The sequence below is a fragment of the Bison bison genome, unplaced genomic scaffold, assembly GCF_000754665.1.
Source record: "Bison bison bison isolate TAMUID 2011002044 unplaced genomic scaffold, Bison_UMD1.0 scf7180017864063, whole genome shotgun sequence".
NCBI classification, from domain to species: Eukaryota; Metazoa; Chordata; class Mammalia; order Artiodactyla; family Bovidae; genus Bison; species Bison bison.
Window position 1 is genome coordinate 1,402,082 of NW_011494635.1, and position 7,193 is coordinate 1,409,274.

Here is a 7,193-nt window from a genome sequence, read left to right on the forward strand (position 1 = left end):
GGTATGACATCTTGGCATCTGTTTGGCTTGCTTTTCTTGTCCATAATCATAAAAGCATAAACCCTAAGGCCCATCTTCAGAAAAATTTGATTTGGTGGTTTGCAAATGTGCTCCTTCATCCCTTGTGGAAATTCATTTTGACTGATCAAGGAGACCTTTTCTAAAACAGAAACCAAAATTTCATCTCCTTGAAATATGCTAGGAAATCGCACAGTGAATTTCATCTCTGTGAGATATTCTGTGAAATTGCATACTAAAGGGAGTACACTGAAGTTGACTAAACAGCGCAGAGAGAGAGAAAACCGTGGTCACTTTGTTTCACAGTAATGCTACGTGAGTTAGTAGAATGTTCCACAGGCAGGAAATCAGATTGTCTGTCTCTTCATTCCTCCCTGGATAATAAGTTCCCAAGGGCTCCTATTATAAAATGCCAAGTGGAAATGCACCCATCTTCCTTATAAGTGTGCAAAGGATCCGGAGGGCATCCTCTGTGTGGAAGAAGTCTGCTCCAGCCTGTACGCCCACCAGTGGAAACCGGCTGCGAAGGAACTCAAGACAGTTCAGCCTGGGGAGGCGGGCGGGGGCCGGCGGTTAGGAGGCGGGCCGCCGCTGGGGGCGCTGTTCCTTCCCTGTAGCGCCTTGGCCTGAAGGTGATGCCCAGGCCCTCTGGCTTCACTCTGGATACCACTCGCGGAGGCAGCTGCTGCAGGGTAACTTGGAAGCGCGTGGAGCCAGGCCAGAGGCTCCACAGCTGCGCCCTATGACAGCGTCACGGCGCAGAGCAGTACAAGGCTGGAGGCCGGGTGGACTCTGGGCCCTCAGTGGCACCTAGGGGTAGAGTGGGGTCCCTTGCAGACACCTGGGGGCACAAGGTTGGGCCAGCACCCATAGTCACTGGGCACCTGTGGACCAGAGTGTCTGCACCCAGAGGCGGCTGGCCAGGGGTCCTCTGTGAACCACCATTGTTTTGCTGCAGGCTCGCCGGGGTAGCCCGTACTCCGAACCCGCCACCCCTCCATCCCCTTAGACTTCATTCCACAGCTGTCCACCATGTCTTTGAGACACAGGAAGCAGAAGAATCTTTTGACAGTCCTCTATAACATCCTAGAAATTCCTCACCTACCCAATATCTTGTGAATGTGAAAGGTTGAGAAGCGGCTTGGGCCCCAGGGCATCCAACAGACCCGTGTCCTCATCTCTAAACTGGAGGGAATGGACTTTGGGAGACCCAGTGAGATACTGGGGAGGACTTCGTGGGCTGAAAGGTGAAGGCCAGTAAGGGCCCTAGGGGGAGCGGGCGGGAGAAAAGCTCCGCCCGGGGAGTGTGTCTTGTGACCTTAGGACTAGTTATGAATCCGCTGGCCTGTGGTAGCAGGCTTTGACCCAAACTTGCTGTCTTTCTGCAGAAAGGATATTTTGTCTTATGGGAAAATTTTTCTGGCAAATCGACCCTAGTGTATGGGGCCACTTAGATGGTCACCTACACACACACTGTGTGTGTGTGTGCGTGTGCGCGCGTGCACCACCCAGATAGCCTGTTTCAGGTTAAGTTACAGTCTTTTAGTGGGTAGGCTAGAGAAAGTTGTGTGTTTGCCTGTTAAAAGCCCATGTTGCGGGGTTTAGAGAAGACCAATCAGGAAACCAAGTTGTAGAGAGAGACCTGAAAGGTGGCAGAACACTCTAGAGCAAGAGGGTCAGCTGAGCAGCACCTCACTAGGATGTTGGTTCCGTTTAACTCCCAAGGTGGTACCAGGGCTTGGAGTACAATATGGCGGTCCAAAGACACTTACGATTCTGATCCTAAATTCTGGAAACATCCGAATCATGTTGTGGCAATATAACCTGAAAGGAAGAGCCCCAGGATCTCACTGGGGAGAGAGAGAGAGCAGACAAATGCATCTTCAAATTATAAATATCTCACATAGTGAAGAAACTTGCTCAGTTGTGTCAAACTCTTTGCGGCCCCATGGACTGTAGCCCACCAGGTTCCTCTATCCATGGGATTCTCCAGGCAAGAATACTGGAGTGGGGTGCCATTTCCTATTTCAGGGGGTCTTTCCGACCCAGGGATTGAACCCAGGTCTCTTGCATCTCCTGCGTTAGCAAGCGGGTTCTTGACCACTAGCGCCAACTGGAAAGCCCCAGTGAAGAAACTTGGTGTGATTTTACGGGCAACCTGCAGCATCAGATGACTCGTGCTCATGGGGAAAGGCTGGAACACTTATTGTAACGTGAGTGTTGTAACATGGCGACCGGCTCTGTCAGGCCTGTCAGCATCACAGAGAGCAGTTCAGATGTGAGGCCTGGTCACAGGTTCCCAAGAATGTCCCTGCCTGGTGGCCCTTGGAGGAAGAACTAGTCCCAGATACCCAGAGGATAAGGCCATCCTCTGGAGGCCTGCTCCTAGTCCTGGTGTTTCCTCCCATTTGCTCACACCTTGGTCAACCAAGGCTCCGTGGCAAGGCTGGCTACCTTCAGTCCACAGAAGGAAGGGGTCAGAGAAGAGAGGACCTACCTGCCCAAGGATTTCCAGGAAGGGGACATCTTTCTCTCACCAGGAGAAACAGGGAACTCCTGCCTCCTTCTGAGGTTGCTAAGGAAACAACTAATTTCCAACAGATTCATCAGCATCTCCTTGTCTTGTACAAACAACCAGCTACAGGCTTTGGTGTCATCAAGGCAATTTCCCAGTCAAGAGGATTTTGTGAACACAAACGTGTCCTGTTTCTCTGGTCGGTTAGGAGGAACCGTGGGGGAAGTTATGACGAATTAGGCTGGGTCTCGGGAGTGACAGAGCCCAGAGGGAGGTATTTTGGACTTTCCTGGTGAAGAGGAACTGATTTCTCAGGGCTTGGTTAGAGGGACGCCTCGGCTTCCATGTCAACCTCTCCTAGATAGTTTGGGGGCATCATTGAGGCCTCATACGCTTCTTAGAATCACGGCACATTTTTGTGTATCTGATTCAAAGTCAGTTACCATATTTTCACTGACCCAAATACACACTCCTTCATCTCTTAAACCCCAGCTGTCATCATTGTCTACCAGGCACTTTTATTGTGGGCTTGTTCTGTTGCATCTGGAGAGTGGAACGTTGAGCGCAGGCAGGCTTCCTCTGGCAGCATGTATGGTGAGCAGATGGGTTGTAAGGGTAAACGTGTTCATATTCATCTTGTTTGAAGATTTCTAGACTGTGTGGTCTTCTGGTGGCATTTCCACACAAAGCATCAATACTGATGCTTTTTCTTTAGCTCTTCACAAAAGCCCACACCACTGGGACAAGCTGGTCTTGGAATATTCTCCATTTTGAAGTGATACATATAGAACGTTTACTGCCAGTCAGAGCACATTCAAGGGCTCGATTGTTTATTTATTTGGCTGCCTTGGGTCTTAGCTGCGAAACGCAGGATCCTTTGTTGTGGCACGAGGGCTCTGGAGCATGAGGGCTCAGTGATTGCAGTCCGTGGGCTTAGTTGCTCTTCCATATGTGCGAGCTTAGTTCCCCAACAAGGGATCCAACCAAGTCCCCTGCATTGCAAGGTGGATTCTTAACCGCCAGGGAAGTCCGCAAGGGCATGATCATTGACAGACGGTGTTTCACCTGTGCCATGCACACGCTGTGCAGTGTGACCAACATTTATAAAAAGCTCATCCACACCGTTTGCTTTCCTGAGTCACCTGTACTTCCTTCTCTCCATCCAGAATCCAGGTGTTGTCTCCCCTCTACTTGGCTTGAACCAGTAGACTAAGCACCGCTCCAGGGAAACAGTAATGATGGGAACATCAGCCTGAATCCACTCCTCTCCTCCCTCACTCATCAAAGAAGGTCTTTGTATTTAAAGGCAACAGCTGCTCCATTTCTGTTGTCCAGGACTGGAGCCCCGATGCAATGCTCCTTCCCAAACGCCGCTGCCAGGTGACGGCCACCCCTGACGGTGACAGGATGTACAAAGTGAGCCAAGAGGCTCTTGTCTGTGGGATCTGATAGGAGGCAGAGGTGTTTAGGCATGGAAGGCTTCACAGGAGGCTCTTTCTACATAAGAAAAAAAAAAAAAAATAGGCTAGAATTTCCTCTGAGCACAAAGAACAGAAAAGCGTGGGGAACTTGGACTTAAACACGTGTCGTTGAAAAGCTTAGTAACACCAATGGCTAGAGGTCCTTTTCTACTTCTGTCTGTCCTACTCTATTATGTAAGATGAGTCTTCTAGAATACAGCTACAAAGAGGTCATTGTTAGAGGATGGGCAGAAACTGATAGGGACAAGGTACATGAAAATGATGTGATTGAGGACTGCCAGGGATAAAGGGAGATGGACGAATCACCATCCCAGGGTGTCCAAACCTGAACAGAATCATGTCAGAGCGGATCAAATATTGTATACCACAAAGGAACACACTTTCTTCACTCATCTCTAGAAAAGAAGACCTTTATTGATTCTTTGAACAGTATTATTTTCCTTGATATCTTCTTGAAGGTTTTCACATGAATATATTGATAACTCATGCATGCATGTTCAGTCACTCAGTTGTGTCCAATTCTTTTGTGACCCCATGGACTGTAGTCCAGCAGGCTCCTCTGTCCATGGGATTCTTCAGGCAAGAATACTGAGCGTGTTGCCACTTCTCTGGGGGATCTTCCCAACCCAGGGATTGAACCCCTGTCTCTTCTGTCTCCTGCACTGGCAGGTGGATTCTTTGCCTCTAGGGCCGCCTGGGAAGGGAACTCAGAAAATAATTTTCTTCACTGCAACAGTGGCTGCCATTTACCAAGTGACATCACAACCTTTCAGTTGAATAGTAAAAAGATTGCTGTTTTCATAGGTAAAATGAAAAGTTTAATATCAACAAGTTTGCATGGTTCAACCCAACCATTTGTGGACTTCTGGTAACTATTAGCTTAACAACTTAATTAAAGAAGATAATTTTAATTCAGCATTGATCAGTTTTAAAATAATGTGAATTCAAAGCAACAAGGACCTTTCTGACAATTGCTGACCTCACTTAATTGTACAAATATTTGAGCATTGGGGGCACGTAGATCAATGTCCAACAGGAAGAAGTCAGCTCTGTTTAGAAGTTTCCAACCTAAAATGTGACTTGTGGAAAACAGTATGGCAGTTACTCAGAAAACTAAAAATAAAATTACCATAAGATCCAGCAATCCCACTCCTGGGCATATATTTGGGAAAAAACCCTGTAATTCGAAAAGATACATGCACCCCGATACTCATAGCAGCACTATTCACAACAGCTAGGACATGAAAACAATCTAGATGTCCATCGACAGATAAGTGGATAAAGAAGGTGTGTGCATGTCCAGCGATGCAATGGGATGTTACTCAGCCATTAGAAAGGACAAAACAACGCCACTTGCAGCAACATGGATCGACCTAGACATGATCACACTACGTGAAATAAGTCATAAAGAGAGAGACAAATATCATGACATCACTTATATGTAGAATCTAAAATATGACACAGATGAACCTGTGTAGGAAACAGAAACAGACTCATGGACATAGAGTCTTGTGCTTGCCAAAAGGAGGGGCTGGGGGAAGGATGGAGTGGGAGGCTGAGATTAGCAGAGGTAGGCTTTTATATACAGAATGTATAAACAGAGACCCTACTGTGTATAGCACAGGGATCTATATTAAATGGGCTTCCCAGGTGGTGCTGGTGGTAAAGAACCCACCTGCCAATGCAGGAGACATAAGAGACACGGGTTCCATCCCTGGGTCAGGAAGATCCCCTACAGTAGAAAATGGCAACCCACTCTAGTATTCTTGCCTGGAAAATCCCAAGGATAGAGGAGTCTGGCAGGCTACAGTCCATAGGGTTGCAAAGAGTTGGACACAACTGAAGCAACTTAGCACACATGTACACGATATTAAATATCCTATGATAAACCACAATGGAAAAGAATATTTTTTAAAAATGTGTATATAACTGACTCACGTTGCTGTACAGCAGAAATTAACACAACACTAAATCAACTATACTTCAATTAAAAAACAATCAGGAAAAGAAGTTCCCAACATCTTCTTGAAATTTTTTCTGGGTCAGACTTCCAACACAGTGTCATACGGGTATCAGTTATAGCAACGACAGTGGAGAACTTGTACTTTGCTAGCATGTATTTTTCAGAGCCTTGTCACTCAAAGTGTAGGCCACTGACCTGTACCACCTGCATTCCTGGGAGCTGCTTAGAAATGCAGAGCTGCAGGGTCCACTGTAGACCTGCCAGATCAGAATCCGCATTTGCACAAGATCCCCAGGAGGTGGGTTGGGGTGAGGCTGTGGGCCTGCTTGTGTTTAACATGTGCTGGTGGAATTTGGGGTCTCCATCACACAGAGAGTGTTACCAGTTGCTGCCCCCGGCAGGAAGTTTGGCCTGGGAAGACTTGATGGCTTGAAGTTTTAACAGAGACTACTAACTCTGACTAATGATGGACTGACTTGTTTGGAACAATGCTACCAGGGAAAATCCATCAAACCCTTATTATTGATATAAATTACTCACTGATTTCTCACATAACTCTGTGAGGTTGTATCGATGGGAAATGGAAGAGCCTGAAGAGGTGGCATGACCAGGAAGTGGGGAAATTTAGCTGAGAGCAAGAAGGTCATTGGTTCATAGAGATTAAACTGTTGGGAGTGGGCAGATGTGTCTGTATGGGAGAGTTCAAATGGAGAGTAAAATGCAGAGTCTTGACTGTGTCCCCTTATTGAGGGGACCTTGTCACGGAGTTTGATGTGACAGCAGAAGGAGATCACATGCTTCTAATTCCAAATCGTGAAAACAACTGATTTGTGTTCTGCCAATTTGACCCCAAAATAACAGCCTGAAAATTTCACCTGGGTGAGCCAGAGAGAGAGGAGCCAAGCATGTCATCATTTCACGTCATCTCCTATCTCGTCCACTGGAGAAAACTTCTTCACTCTACACTGCCCAACCTCCAAACTCCAATAACTGATATTCCTGAGAAACAGGTTAATGCAGCCCTGTAGCGAAGGCTCTCACGCTGGCATGATCGCAGCACCGAATCCACAGATTCTGAACCATTTTCACTTTGCTTTCACGTGCTCCAGGTGCAGATGGTAAGAGGGAGAAACGGACGAGCTCCTTGTGAAAGATGAAGCTTGAAGCAGCACCGCATCAAAGACAGCACCCAGCGCCGGCACGTCCCCGCCACCTT